This window comes from Ambystoma mexicanum, chromosome 9 (genome assembly GCF_040938575.1).
Source record: "Ambystoma mexicanum isolate Mex_15411 chromosome 9, UKY_AmexF1_1, whole genome shotgun sequence".
NCBI classification, from domain to species: Eukaryota; Metazoa; Chordata; class Amphibia; order Caudata; family Ambystomatidae; genus Ambystoma; species Ambystoma mexicanum.
In genome coordinates, this window is record NC_090931.1 from 491633171 (window position 1) to 491649646 (window position 16476).

The 16476-nt window shown below is 44.7% G+C and overlaps 1 protein-coding gene across 5 annotated transcripts in view; it reads right to left on the minus strand.

The window, feature by feature from the left end:
• Positions 1-16476, minus strand: part of PITPNM3 (PITPNM family member 3) — a 6156742-nt gene that overhangs the window by 5601348 nt on the left and 538918 nt on the right. The gene's annotated exons all lie outside the window — the stretch shown is intronic.

Genomic DNA, 16476 nt, shown 5'->3' on the forward strand with positions numbered 1-16476 from the left:
TAGGAGACCTCTCCCAAAGCTATGAGGGAACATCATGCAGACTGCTAAACCTTCGCCAAAGCGCCCTGGAAGCTAGCCCTCGAAAGACTGTTGAACGAAAATGGGGACCGCCAAGGAATTGGAAGTAAAGGACCTGGACATCCTGTCCACCGTCGTCGACCAGGGTTTGCAGGACCGCCATAACCGGGGGAGGCCCGTTGAAGCTGTGTTGCCCAGAAGCGGGGACAGCTTGATGCTGTGCCGCCGATGACCGGAGTCGCAACGCTCCATTGCCCAAGAACATTTGAATCCAAGGACTCTCTCGCCCGCACCACCGACCGCTTTGTCCCGCCGGAGAAAGTCGAGGCTGCCAATGCGCCGAGGAGAATCTGCCAGTGGGTTTGCCGTCACCCAAAAACCACAAAGACGCTGACGACCCGATGCCCTTGCTGGGCCAAAGTTCTTCAGTGACTCTTTCCAGCAACAAACTATCATCATCGAGGTGCACTGCATGCCTCGTCTTCGCAGGACGTCCACGACCGATCATCGACGAGCACCGCCAGGACCGAAGCTGCTGCCTAGATGACATTGAACCTTTTCATCGATGATTCTCGATGCCAAGGTTCATCTCCTTCCAAGACTATTGACAATCTGTGACTCCTGCCGTAAAGGGGCTCACTCAAGAAGGATCTGTTGACGACCCAACAAAGAAATCTGCTATACAAGGTACATTGTGGTGGTAGAACAATTAAAGGAGATGAGACTCTGATAAACAATACATGGATTGGGCTTGTTTTTTTATCTTTATTTACAAGTTGCCCAGGTGGGGGAATCCTCACACAGAACTGTTTCTAGTGGTTGGGGCCAGTATTCTGCCTGTTGTTTAACCAACCTGCTTTCCTCCTATATATATTGTTGGTTCACTTTATTAACTGATTTGTATGACATTCAAACTGAGTACAGTTGATTCATGTTAATGGAATCAAAGAGTAATTTTGGTACCACATAGAAACGGTATATATTTACCATTTAGATTAATTTGAGCACAAAGTGTGTTATTGTGATTGTGTACATAACTTGAGCCTATTTATATAAAGAACTGTGTTATCACTAACATAGTGTGTGGACATGGTATTGTACAAAAGGAACGAACACCAAAAGTTTAACTCCAAAAAGACTGACCCCCAATTTTCCGCATATATATATGTGGGGGGGTAAAGTGTATAAAAATGTATAACTTTTGGGAGTCGAACCTTTGGGTTTGGTAAAATCATGCAGATCCTGTGGACATTCCTTTGTGGGTCCTCCTGAGAGCTTAAGCCTTGGTTGCTCATTCACGACTGCCGAATAGAGAACCTTGGCGTGCTCTGTGCTTTTACTCTGCCATATACAGAGCAGGAGTAAAGATACCCCCCTACAGTCTTTACAACGGTGGCAGGGGTGGGATGCTTGACTAGCATGAACTTAGAGGCTCTCCAGAGTGCTTATGAAGCCAAAGCCAGGGAGTTAGACTTTGTAGATACGTCTAGGGCTGAGCTGATAGCTTCCCTGGTGGACTACCAGACTGTTTGTGAAACTTGTTGAAGGGGGGGTGCACCCACTGAGGCCCCTGCCCCTGGGGTTGTTATTGAATCAGATTCTGGGAATGCCACCACTCCTGCTGCCTCTGTTCTGACCTCCAGCAATGTCTCTTCAGAGAATTCCCTGGAACTTGAATTATTAAGGATGAAATTGGCCTTTGAATATAGAAAGTTGGAAACTGAAGCTGAACTTAAGAAAGAGGAGTTGGCATGACAAGTGATACTCAAAGATAAGGATCTTGAACTTACAAAACAAGGACACTGAATGTCAGAAAATCCAGCTAGATAATGCTAGAGTGGAGACTTCAGCGAAACAGGTTGAGGGTGTCAGGTACCAAGCCACCAAGTTTAAGAAAGATTTGGTTGGTGTGTATGTGGAGGATTCTGATATCCTGCAATGGATTGAAGCATTTGATATGGCTTGTGGAATCCATGAAGTAGATAAAAGAGATTGGGCTAAGTGTTTGTAAAGCAGAGTGTTGGACCCTGGATATGACTGTATTCTAAAACTGAGTGTGGAAGAAAGGGGTCAGTATGAGTGCATGAAGTCTACCTTGATTGCCAAGTTTGGCAAGATGCCTACCCAATACCGTAAAAGGTTCTGGGAATTTAAGAAAAGAGAGAATGTGTCTTGGATTGACTGGGTGAGTGCTGCACATATGAACATGATGGGGTGGATTGATGGTTACAAGGTGAAACCTTTTGTTGAATTGTCATACATTTTCGAGCATTTTTCTGAAGACTGTTCACCAGAGCTGCGTCAGTATGTTGCTGACCAGAACATTTTAGATCCCTTTAAGCTGGCCAGGCTGGCTGACAAGTGGGTCTCCCACCGGTTGTCCCCTAAGGACTCCAGTGGGAAGGACAAGGACAAAGAAAAGGGGGCCTCTCAGAAATCTGAGGAGTTCCAAAAGCAGTCACAGTTGGGTAAACCAAAACCTTCCTCTCCTAAGACCCAATAATCTAGTGGGGATAAGTCCTATGTGGGTGGGAGTAAGAGTAATGGTCCACCTGCTGCAAAGCAGACTCCCATTGGTTCCAGTACTGTACCCCACATTCCTGGCACTTGTTGGGACTGTGGGGCTCTGGACCACAAGAAGGGTGACCCCAAGTGTAAGGGTAACATACTTGGAGTCCAGGCTGCCAGTCTGACCTACCCTTACCCAATGCATGAGGGGGGCCACTGTCCTCCCCTCCTCTACAGGGATCACATTCAGTGCTCCTGTAGAGCTTTCCCTTGTGTCCCTTGGGGCCTGGGACCAGTACGCAGAAGTACAGGTGACAATCCCACAGAACACCCGTAGGTTTTTGAGAAGTATCCTCTTAAATGGCCAGCCTTCTACTGGTTTGAGAGACACTGGGGTAAGCATGACAGTGGTGGACAAGACCCTGCTCAAGCCAGAGGACTATGTAGGTGCTCCTCTGAGAACCACCAGGTTAGCTGGTGGGCCTCCCAAATTATCGCCTCTAGCCTTAGTCAACGTAATGATTGGAGACAAGACAGCAAAGCTTCCTATCCTGGTTCAGGACAATGTACCTGCTAGCATTTTGTTAGGAAATTATTTGGTAGAATTGGAATTTATCTCTGATGTTCTTCCCCTGATTGCTGCTGCAGTCACTAGGTCACAGGTACCACAGGGCCTGACTGCCAGTCAGGTACCCAAGCCAAAGGGGCAACCCAAGGCAAGAAGACGGAAGAGTAAGAAGGACACCTCTGCGAAGGGGACCCCTTCTCTTCCCGCTGCTTCCGCAGCACCCACTGGGATTCATGCTCCGGACGGGCTGGGTCCAGTGGTGAACCCAAACTCAACTCCTGATGGAGAAGGGGCAGGAGACCCTCCTGCGGGAGAGGTGCTCAACTCAGAGGATCACCGTGACCTTCAATGCCAGCTGGCTGAAGGGAAGCCCTCTAGGGGTGACTTCTGAGGGGGACCGAGAGAATGCAACTCTCTCGAGGATCTGAGGAAACAGGCGATGGCCCAGGCACAAGGACAAGTGCCTAGGTCTTTCTGAATTGCTTGGGAGGGTGAGCTCCTTTGTAGTGAGCCCACTAAGCCTGAACCTGGTGCCCTCCAGAGGTTGGTGGTACCCCAGGTTTACATGTCCTTCCTACTGCAGTTGGTGCATGGGGTGCCCTTGGCTGGTCATCTTGGGACCAAGAAGACAAAGCAAAGGCTCTCTGCCCATTTTTACTGGCCCTGGATGGGAGTTGAATTGGAGTCCCACTGCAGGACCTGCCCAACTTGTCAGTTGTCTAGCAAGACTGGCTGCAGTGTCATTGCCCCACTGCAGCCATAGCCAGTGGTTGGCACACCATTTGCTAGGGTGGGCATTGGCATTGTCGGTCCCCTTGACCCTCCCACTTCAGGTTGACATTGGTACATCCTGGTCTTGGTTGATCAAGCCACCAGATACCCTGAGGCTATACCACCTTCGGACTGTTACTGCCAAGGTGGTTGCCAGGGCTCTCCTGGGAATTTTCACCAGAGTTGGATTCCCTAAGGAGGTTGTCTCTGACAGAGGATCCAACTTCATGTCGAGTTACAGGAAAACAATGTGGAAAGGGTGCGGGGTAACCTACAAGTTCTCCACCTCTTACCATCCCCAGACCAATGGTCTTGAACTGAATAACCTCAGCCCTTTAAGATGAGTAGCAATTACCCTGGAGAGGAATGGGAATGCAGATTTTATTCATACATTAATAATCGAAATGACTCAGGTAGTTGGCAAAAAGGTCACTGTTTTATTAACAATTATCTAAAGCAGGGAGTACAACGAACATCAACAAATTCGCTCGATCCTCTTACTCAACTAGTTTCATAAAAAAACTGAGCTTATATATCACAAACTCGTCATCATTGATGTTGACCTATGTCACTACTAATGTCATCCTAGGTGGCAAACTACAAAAACCTAGTGGCAATTGTGAAGGGCTCTTAGTGAACATCTAAGTATATGTTCTATAATAGTATGGGATAGTGAGTGAAAGTAATTGGTTTCTTAACATCAGGTGAGGCAACTAAACCCTCCCCCTAAAATGACTACTAAATACACAAGGTCCCATTGGCTACACAAACTATAGGACCCTTAATTACATGGTCCCCTACAATTGGTTGCCACTCTAACCTTCGTCAGTACTTTTCCACCTACATCTAGCAGCACCCAGGCGGGCCTTTCAGGTGCTGGTGAGCTCGTCTTCACCATAGCTTCCCACCAATTAGCATATCAATCCATCATCATCTCATTGGTATGCTTAGTCAGTTAGGCATTGAAGCTTGGCCTAGAGTTTGTTCTGTACTGTGGAGAATTCAGGGGAGTGAAGGCGCGTTCTGCCCTCATGTGTAGGTGTGAGCATCTTGCTTGTCCAACTTCATCCTTCCACATGACTGAAGACCATGATTTTGAGCTTTCACTGTCTTTAAAATACTATTTCTTAATAGACCTCTGGCATCTTCCTTGTTTTGTCCATGTCTTCTGAACAGGAGCTTTTCTTTCACACGGTTTTGTATCCAATGTCAGTTCACTCCAGCCTGAAGACCTTGGTTTCTTGGCTAGGCTTCATGGCTCATCCAACCTTGCCTTTCCGAGATTCACTTGGTAATTCATTTGTTTTCTTACAGCGACACACTAGAAATTAGACCTTCTTTCTAGGGTCCAGCACTGCTATAATACGTAGTGGAAAGATCCATCCTTATCTCTTTATACATATATGTATATATATTGGTGCATGTCGCAATCTATTCACTACAAAGCTAGCCTCAAGAATAATTTGTCTGCTTGCGTTTCTTTTGCATCTGTACACATGTAAACTGACTTGATTCATCCATTTTGTAACATAAGCTTCTTCACCTTGATCCAAAATGTCACTTATCTTTGATACTTTCGTGATGCCTTATAGAATATCTGCATTCTTTAGTCCCTGCATCTTTTCCATGTACGTCAGCTCAGCTCTGTGTGACGTCACCATTCGTCTTTGTCATTCATTTGCTCTGCTTCTTCCGGGATTTCATTCAAATGGCCATCCTATTTTCTTGTATGGAGGTCCGTTTTTTTCAATGGGAACCTTGCCTCCAGGATTCTCCTAGGTATCGGTATACCCACTGGTAATGCACAGTTTTCGAATCCAGGCTCCCAACATACAGGCAATATGGGTGAGGTGGTTGAGGTGGGGGTACTTGGCTCCTCCTCTACACTCCCCCCTCTGGGCGATTTATCAACCACACTCTCATCATCCTTCACATCCAGGCATCTTGGTCTGAAGAAGAGCTTCCTTGGGACCCATATGTTCACGACTCCCTTCAGGCATCCTGCTGATTTCACATGCTCACTTTTGTTCCATGTCATGAGCCTGCACTGTCCACTTGGACTACAATAGATCCACACCCCCACATACTTCCTATGGTCCTTTGGATTCAGGAACTCGGGTGCATGAATACTGGCCTTCACAAAGTCTCTGATTTCTTCATGTGTCAAGTCCTTGGCCTTCCATCCTGATTCCATATCGATCATAATCTTCATCCCTATGGCTTTTTGGGCTGTGTTCTTGCATTGGGAGATTATTATCTTGATCACACAGAATCCAAGCAATATCATTAGTGTCAGGGTTCCAAGGAACTTAAAAATGTCTGCCATCCATTGTGGAACCCACAAGAAGAGTGATCCAAACCAGCTGTCATCAGTAATGTCTTCTACTTCATTGATCATCTGGCCGTGGAGCTTTGTCAACATACCCATGGCCTCCGTCAAGGTCCCATTCTTGTCATCATAAGAAGGTATGAATGTGCAACATGATTCTCTGATTTTTGCACAAACACCTCCATCCATTGCTGTGATCATGTCCAAGACATATCTGTTCTGAAGAGTCATCAGTCTTATGGCTCTCGGCTACTCTCTGATGGCATTGAATCCCTTTATGGTAGTGTTGATTGTCTGCAGCAATTCTCTTCTTGTAATCTGCAGCCATTTAGTATTTGCTTCAACCTGAACACTCGGCATGAAGATCAATGAAAACACTGACCATGTCTGGCTAAATAGTCTGTGCTGATAGGGAATAGCATCAAAGGTTTCCATAGATTATGCTCAGAAATAGTTCTCTCTCTTTGGTCTTCTTATCAGCTCCACAGATCTCTTCTTTCTCAGGTGAGCATCTGCTTTTGGAAAACTGTCAAGGTTTAAGTCACTTTTCGTAATCAGCATTGCTGGTACATGAACATTCACTAATGAGCATGTCCTCCCCAATCCTTGGGTAACCTCATATATGCTTTGGATTCACAAGCCAAATAATGATCCATAATAACTGCTGTTCCAAGTATCATTCTGGGTACATCAAAGATTCAACCACAGTTCTGATTCTCTACAACTTGTATTGTGCCATTATTTCAGAAGCACACCTTTTCACTCTCCAAAGGCACTATCTGCAAGGGTCCTCTTCTGTCTTCGACCCAGGTCAGTAGTTTAGCAAGTATTGGCCATAGTAGCTTGCAGCCATTCTGCACTATGTCAATGGCTGGTTTATAACAACCAATAACCACCCCGGCTCTGGGGATTACCACTCCTTCTTCCCATCCATCTGGTGATAGTACTGATCCCCAGATCTGCATTTGGGCTCTGTTCTTCCATCTACACATTTCTCTGCAGATTTTCCTGGACTCTCCAGTCTTTTGTTTACTTCCCATCTGATTCCAGCTCCTTTTACTCAAGGCTTCTCGTACCTGATCACGTGAATCTTGGTGTGAGCTCTGTTTCTTGTCTTGGAGTCTTGCACATAAGCATCTTCATCTGGATCTGTCCATTCAGTTGCCCAATTGAGGTAGGCATCTCAACCCATAAACTGGCCTCTTGTTCATCAAAGTGCTATGTGGGAAAGACAATGTGCTGTCTGGACGTCTATTTCAATAGCTATGAAGATCTTAAACTTCCCCATAATAAAGAACAGGAGTGCACATACAAAGCATTCCTCCTTTGAGGTTCTTCTTCCTACTTCCCTCATATGTTGATACCATATGTTGTTTCCCAAATGTGCTGTCCTATCCAGGTAATCATTTAGCTCAAGGTCATCCTCCCTGGTATCTCTCTTAGGTCTCATTTTTCTCTTGTGACCTCCTACCATTATTTCATAAAGTGTATCAGCATAGTTTCTTCTAACTGGACCAATCACAGGAACACTCGTCAGTGGTTTGCATGCATTAACTGAGTAGGTTCACCTTTTAACACCCATGTCTTTGGTCTTCCTTGTAAAGCCTGTCTCTGGTGTCCAAAAATAATCTCTAAGACACTTTTAGCATGTGACTGACTGTCAGTAACATTTACCTCAGGCTTAAGTGATTCTTCATCATTCTTTGGAACAGGGATAACTACATAGGGTCTTTTTTGCCGAGTAGTTGCCACGTGTACACCTTCCCTCTGTTTAGGAAGATTCTCATGAGTTTTTCCTCCATGTACATTTATGTAATAGGATGTACGCACAGTAAGTGAAAGCAGTATTATTATGAACAGAATGTAAGCATAAATAACACAGAGGTATGAGAACATGCAGCATCGATGTTTTACACAACGTCGACGTCTCCCTGGATCTGGCATGATGATATTGCTACTAATGCTGCCCATTTTTCATTGCCCAAGGATGGAAAAAAGAAACCTTTAATATGGTAACATTATGTACTGGTTCTGGAAACTGCTGATCTCACTCGATAAACTTCTTCGATCAGCTGACTGCTTATTGGACGATGAACACGAATTCCCAGTGGATCCCTCGAATTGGCCTTTCACCAGACGACATGATGATTTTCTTTCAGCCTGAAACAAGAGTTCTTTTCAGCCAGCAATCCCTCGATCTGTCCCTCGAAGGAAAGTCTCACTCCGATCTCAGTGTTTTCTTGGAATATGTATTTACTTGTACTATAATGTATCTCAAAATCTCATTCAATGCTGCATTATTTCTTGGGTCCCTTAGAAAGGTGCGGACATCTGTTTGTCTATTAACAGGCTGTGGGCATTCTTCAATCAAGTAGTAAAAAAACAAGGCTGACCAGTCTGTGCGCGTTATCAGCTGATAGGGGCATTTGCACCATGCCCACTGTATTCAGGAAGCTGCAGAACTTGCTCAACAACTGCTGTGAGCAATCTCCTTACGATTGGGACCATTCTTAGGATCTTGCAGGAAAACGTGAATGCTAGTAGTTCTCCCCACAATTGCAGGATATGTGCGTAACACAAAAAGAAAAACTTCAAATATGATCCGTGAAACGTTGTCATTGGGTACCACTATGGGCAAATCCAAACAGGAACTCAGTGAGAAATTAATCAGAGTATTGTACCCTCTTCCAGTTGTCGAAAAAGGAAATCAAGATCTGGCATATTTTTCTTCTTATCAAGACTTAAGCATGCCTCAGTCCAATGTCACAAATTCCTGTAGCTCAAGAATAGATATCTTCCCTTAACTCTTCCCCAAATGACTGAAAAGAGTGTTCGAAAATAAGCCACAGTCCAATAAACTCTTTGTCCTTACTCGACAGCTTCTGCGTCCTTCTTCTTCGCCACAGACCTGGTCTGCACATGCTTAGGTTCTTCCCCAATGCTTGCTTCTGAAGGGTGCAGGGGTTTCTCCAGCATAGATCTTTACATCTCCCAGAAAAGTCCAAGCACGTCTGCCCTGCACTCTGACTGCAGACAGCGTGACGTCTTCTACAATAAAAGGACCATTGAAGCGAGGCTCGTCCCACTTCTTTCTCGTATGTTTGCGGATTAGGATCGCATCGCCGGGGAACACTTTAGGAATACATAGTTCTTGAAATCCACTTGTTGAAGCATCTCCTTCTGTGTTCTGTACTGCCCTAACCCCTTTTTCGTCATAGCTGATCTGAAATGACAAAGATACTTGAAGTCACACAAGTAAGGTAGTCATGTAACTCCATTCCTAACAGTTCTCATGTGGGCTGGGCATCACTTCTAACTCTGGATGGAGGTGTGAGGGGTATCCTCATTCGCCTCCCTGTCACTATTTCATGGGGGGTAAAATGATGGTCTGAACCTGGCTGGTTCCTCAATGCATATAATGCCAGTGGTAGGCAATGCAACCACCCTTTCTTCAAGGTAAACTTCAACTTGGCTATTCTTTCTTTAAGCAAGCCATTAAGCCTCTCACAGATTCCATTTCCTAGTGGATGATAAGCTGAAGAATACTTGTGCTTTATACAAAGCAACAAGCTAATCTGTTCAAAGATTTGATACACAAAATGAGGATCATTATCTGATCTTAATACTTCACATATTCCCCATCTAGGAAATACTTCTCGCGCTAAGAAATTTGCTGCACAGGTGCAATCTGTGTGTGTACACGGGCGAGCTTCAATCCATCGTGAAAAGGGACAGACCACTACAATCATGTATCTATATCTATTACATACTTGCAGCATATCGACATAGTCGACATGCAAATGCTGAAATGGGTCATTAGGTCTCGGGATAACTCCTCTAACTGTGCGTAGTGTGTGCCCAGTGGTGAATTTTTGACAAACGATGCAATTCACTACATAGAATGCAAAAGTTCTAACAAATTTGGTACAAACCATTCCTCTGCACTAGTTGCAGCAAGGTTTTCTCTAGTTATATGTGCAGGCTAGTGCAGCTGTTCCAGCACCACCCTTAATAAGGCTACAGGCATGACTGGTTTAACAGTGCTGTCTTGTTGCCACAATGCTTCAGAGGGGTGTAAAGAACACCCTCTTCGCATCCATAGATCCTTCTCATCTTGAGGTGCTTCTCCCTGGACCTCTATTAATTGTGTCTTCGAAATATGTTAGGATTCAGACACACTCATCATCACAATTTTTTCATTTACATTAGGCGTATCAAAAGACATGATAGTTTCTGAACATGCAGCGCATTTGGCTTCTTCGTCTGATGCCTGGATTTCCACGCGAGATAAAGTCTGTCTTTTTAGTGTGAGCTGCGCATTTAACGACTGCGATGGCTACTGGGAGTTATAGTGCCTTAATAAGCCTGTCCAATGAAGGGGCATGCTGCACTGGAGTGCCATCCGCTCTGAGGTAGCCCCTCATTTTCCAACATGCTAATCCTGCATGTACCGTCGACGTCACATAGGCGTCACATTACTTCCTGGTCTGCATGATTCTCGCTGAGACTATCAGCGCCACTAACTCTGCAGGCTGTGCAGAATAGTGAGACGTAGTCATGCACTTACCAATGTTTGAAACTCACCATTGGCTGTGTGCTTTACCACTGCGGCACTTGTATATCTCTGCCCATCATTTTGATCGATCCTTGAAGAACCATCAATAAAAACAATTTCTCCCCCTGTCAAAGCATTTTCTTTTATCCTAGGGATTGCATCATACAACTCTTCATAGTTCGAACAGTCATGTGCATGCTCATCCTCTGCAAGTGGTTCAGCTACACACATGGCAGGATTGACGGGTTTGCATCAAACTAATTTAATCGCTGGATTTGATATGACTACCTCGTAGGCAGAAGCCCTTTAAGAAGTCAACGTCCCATTCGGTTTCTCCAAGATGGCAAATAATGCATGCTCAACAAACAATGTCATAGAGCAACCCATCACTATGCTTACAGCCTTCTCAATGGTGAATGCAGCGGCTGCCAAAGATTGTTCACACAGAAAATGACTCCTCATTACTGGGTCCAGAATCCCACTGTAACATGCAAGGGGCTTGTACCCCAATGTGGTTCTCAGTGTGAGGACTGCTGTCATGACGGTACCATCCGTATGTGAGAATAAAAAGAATTCCTCAGCATAATTAGGAATCCCTAAAACTGGAGCTGTACAAATTGCCTTTTTCAATTCCTCAAACCCTTCTTCCATCTCCTCAGTCCAAACTATTTTCTTTAGAACTTGTAATAAAGGCCTTGTATATGAGCTGTCAAAGACCTATGCTCTGACATAGTTACATAGTCCAAGAAATCTTTGCATGTGCTTTATTGTGTGTGTGGTTTGTGGTTTTCAAGATAGCCTCAGCTCTTTCAGGAATAACCTTTTTTCCTTCATGCAAAATCAACTGACCTATGTACAACACTTCTTGTTGACAATACTGTAACTTCTCCTTGTCAACTTTATATCCTTTATCAGCAAGCGTAATCATTAACTGAATAGAATCACGTCTGCACTCTTCCTCTGAAGTGCTGCAAACTAAATCAATATTGCTCAAATACATCAGGAGAAATCTATTGAAAATCGATGGAGACTCACAATACCCTTGAGGTAATCTCGTGCTTTTGAACTTTGCCTGTCTGAACAAAATGACGTCACATCCTACAAGTCTTTGAGTAAGGAGATTGAGAAAAACACATATTTCAAATCAATCGCAGTAATATATCATGCTTCTACAGGTATGTTACATAAGATTGTAGCAGGATTAGGAACTAGAGGGAACTCGGCCTCTCCAATGTGGTTAATCGGGCTAAGGTCTTGAATTAGCCTCCTTGACCCCCCCTTTAGATTTCTTGATAGGGTACACTGACGCATTACACAATGACTCTGATGTAACCAGGATGCCTTGATCCATCATGGTGGAAATTGTCTTAAAAATATCTTCATCTGCCTCTCGAGACATAGGATATTGATGTGCTCGAGGTAAAATTGATACTGGCTTCAGTTTAATCTTTACTTCTTCAACCCCCTTCAATAGGCCTATGTCATAAGGGCCTGTAGTCTATAATGAGACTTGCACCTTTGCCATGTCTTCATCAACATATTCAGGACGCTTTTGTGCTATCATCATTTTTTGAGGAACCTCTCGTTTGATGGCTCGGTCCCAATAAGTAATGCTCATTTCAAACACTACTTCGTCATCAGATGGGTGATCTCCAAACAGATCTTCATCAGTGACGTCAGTTAATCTGTATCCCTCCCCGATGGTGATTACTGTGCACCATCGTCTTCCTTCATAATCATTTCCATCAAGCAAAGCCATTTCTCCTCCCACTATGGCTGCTTGTAGCTCTAAAAGAAAGATTTGCCCTTCCTCCTCATCCATAGGTATCTTTGGCCTGAATAGAAACTCATCAGGTATTCTCACAGTTCTGCTTTCTAGGCCTGGTAGCCATGTCAAAAAAATGCATACCCCATAATGAAAAATCTCAGGTTCCAATGGAAATGCTTGTATGGTCACTTGTCATGCGAATTCACTCACATTTAACAATGCATTCCTGGTGTTGAACATACTATGCCTTCATCAGTAAACGATATTGTCATATTCAACGTAGTCATCAAATGTCAACCTAATATGTTGACAGGTGTCTGCCTTGAATACAGCAATGGCACCAACATGTCACATTCTCCTATAGAGACTGGTAATTCTTCAGTAAAATGAACTCTGCTTGTAGCTCCTGTGAAACCTTGAGTATTCATGGCATTGCCAGAAATTTAAAATGTTCCTTCTTTTATACACAAGCGTGTTGCACCCGTGTCTAGTAAAAGCGAAGAACGTTTGCCTCCTATACTGACATCTACCCTCAGTTCCTATTGAGGATTCAGCGTCATGGATAGTATTGAACACATCAATTCTCCCAGTGAGCTGTCCTATTGTGGATACAGCCTCATTCCTGTACCTGTAAAAGGATTCCCTCCATCTACAGTGACACTGCCTATCCTACGAGTCATTAACTGCCCTGTGCTTGTACTTTGCTGTATCTGCATAGGTGAATGCTGCGACTGCCCTTGCAGCGGATTCACTGCTGCTTGCTGCGTTTGCAAACCTTGCTGCATTCTCGGCGCTTGTGCCTATTGCGCTGTTTGACTCTGAGCAAACCCATCTCCACTCTGCTGTGAATATGCAGGCGGGTTTGAAGTCCCCCCTCTTGAAAATTGACCATTCTGCACAAACCCTTGACTTCTGCACATACGTGCTAAATGCCCTGTCGTTCCACATGCCCAACATATAGGAGGTGGAAATCTCCTATTCTGCCTCTCCTGCATATCTTCATTGTAATTCTGCATATTTTGAAACCTACCTTGAATGCTCTGAAAGTTTCCCTGATTATTCTCCCAATTTCCTTGATTATATTGAACATTTCTGCCTCGAAAACCTCCTCTTCCTCGTGGAGCAAATCCATTGTTGCCCTGATCAAACTGCCTTTGATTATTTATCTGCGGCATGCTTGTTACCTGCAGTGAATTTTATCTGTCTCCACTAGTTATCATTGCCCCTTCAATGGCATACTTAGATAACTTCTTCTGCACTAACTTTGCCTCTTCGCCTTTCCTGATATCATCTTTTTTGCGATTCTTTTCTTGCAAGAATCTGCAATAATGTGCAATGGTCAGCTGAATTTCTGACCACGGTTTTGCCTCCATACGAACTTCTTGAGCTGCTTCTGTACCGGGTCTGGCAGCCTTTGGCATAATATATGAGAGAACACAGGTATAGATTTCCCTCAAGTTTCGTGTGTCTCCAAGCTCCAATGCTCTTGGAAATTCTGAATGTAAAGAAGTGGGTCTTCCCCTTCCTCCATCTTTTTTGTCATTTTAGCTCCCATATCGGACGTGTCTGGATACAGTACTCCAAGCGCTTTCCAGACTGCCACTCTGCTGAAATTGAACAGTTCTGCGTCATGAGCAGTGTTTACCGTAGTAACACCAGCATACACTGCTCTGGACCAAACGTCATCAGCTATCTCTCTAAGGATGTCAATCAAGAGACCCTTAATGTCCCCTATAGCCAATGTATTTCCTCCTGTCATCTTTTCTAATTCATGTATCCATTTCCCAGCACCAGAAGTTAAACTCAGAAGTTTATACCTTAAATTATCCTTGTCCATCTGGGGCCAAGGTATATACTGTGGTCTAGCTCCCCCTTTCTCTAGCAAGGGAAACTGTGAAACCCCGCACTCACTCTCATCTCCCATCGTCTGTCTATTCAAGGCAGGACAATATTTCTGCACCGCCTTCTTCCTGACAGCGACCTTAATCTGCTCACATAGGGTGGCAACTCCCCCCTCTCACCACGGGGTTGCCCTTTAGGTTGGTCTGACTGCATCAATGATTTTGATGCCCGAGTTATAGGTACGTCTAATTATGACCATCTCACTTCCTTATCCATTGTAAAACAACCCTCAGGACCACATACGTCACCTCGCTCTTCTACACGGAAGGTGTTTCTGTCTTCGTCTGACATTTCCTGTGCCCAACTCGTATAACTTCTCTCTTCTTCATCTCTATGTAGAGTCAGTCTATCTAAAGACAACGCCTTGGGCCTCGTGCTACATGAAGATCCCTCTGTATCGCACAGCTGTGTGCTCTCGAGTCGATAATTTTTACCCTTCCGTATTAATTCTTTCTGGGCTCTCATGTCATGATAAACTTTATCAATTGCTTCCCCAACGATTCTAGAGTCAAACTCATTCTCTAGATTTACTCTAGTTGGGCCTGGTAATGACTCATATTCCGGGAAGAACTCCTCTATGTCCTCCCATGCTACTTCTGGATTGGGATTCCTTACCTCCTTCTTCAGGCGATCGAGATTGCGTGCTCTTTGCCTTCTTTTTCGTTCTATGTCATCATCAAGCTCTCTGCGCTTTCTTGCTTCTTCTCTCACCCTGTCATCCTCTTTTTTCTTCATATCCCTTCTTTCTTTTGCTCTTCGTATCTCCTCATCCTTTCGTCTTTGCATTCTCTTATCCCTTAACTTCTGTTCCTCCTCTTCTATTCTCTTTCGTTCTAACCTTTCCCACTCATTGATTGCCCTTTGTTGTTATCTTGTTTTCTTTGTTCCTCTGCTCTTTCCTGCTTCTTCAATTGTTCCTCTTGATATAACTGCTCCTGTCTTTGTCTATCTTTCCTTTTTGCCTCTTCTTCTTTCAATCGTTCCTCCCTTCTCTATCCTTTTTGTCTTGACCATCTTGATCTTCTCTTTGTCTTACCTCCTCAATGCCTTTACCATTGAGTTGGAGCTAAATCTGTCCACCCATTCATTTGTTTTGTAGACGTGCTAACTCATCAACTTTATCTCTTTCTCCCTTCTATCTCTTTATTTCTCTTCCTATATCTAAAGATGTGCTTGCTCGATCACTTCTCTCCTTATCGCGTCTCTCCCTGTCCCTCAGGACCTTAGGGATTACATCTTTCTCAGCATTTTTCTCTGGGCCCTTGTCACTTCTTTGCACAGGTGACTCGTATGCCGGGTTGCTATACCCTGTTGCTGCTTTAAGCTTCCTCAATGGGTATAACCCATTGCCTTTTTTGTCTTAGCTATCTATTTCAAGTAGGGCAGGGGAGCAGAAGGCTCCTGACCCCCCCGTGCATACATTAAGGATCCAATCTATAGGAGGTGGCTCTTCTCTTTCCTCCTGGTACATTTTCCAAAGCTCTAAGCTTGCTAGTCGCTTGTCTAGCTTTTTCCCGTATATGCTGCATGCAAATATGTCGTCATATGCTGCAAGACTGCCTTCGATAGTGACCCTCCTTGCGGCCACGGCATAACATTTTGTCTGCGGTTCCCTTAACCCATTCCGCACTATATTGGGGGTCATTACAAGGTTGGCGGTAAGGGGTTAACGGCGCCGGTAAAGGTGCTGGTGCCGTTAACCCCTTACCTCCGCATTACGAGGTCCTTTAGCGGGTTCCTCTAAGGGCGGCTGGTTTCACCAGGTGCCCTTAGTGGGAGCTGCTAAAGGACCAGCATGCTAACAATGGGCCCTTTATTAACGGTCCCGTTGTTATCATGGTCCCCATTCCCATTGACCCCTATGGGGGCTCGAATGGGAATGGGTTCCTTGAATGGGGAAATACCGGGTCCTCCAAGGTTGGAATGGCCTGGTAATTCCTCATTCAGGGAACCCGGACCCGGTATGCAGTAAGGGGGTAGCCATGGCGCTAATAGCGCCAGGCCGACCTCCAACCTCGTAATGACCCCCATTGTCTAAGCTTAGGTGCATGTTTCAG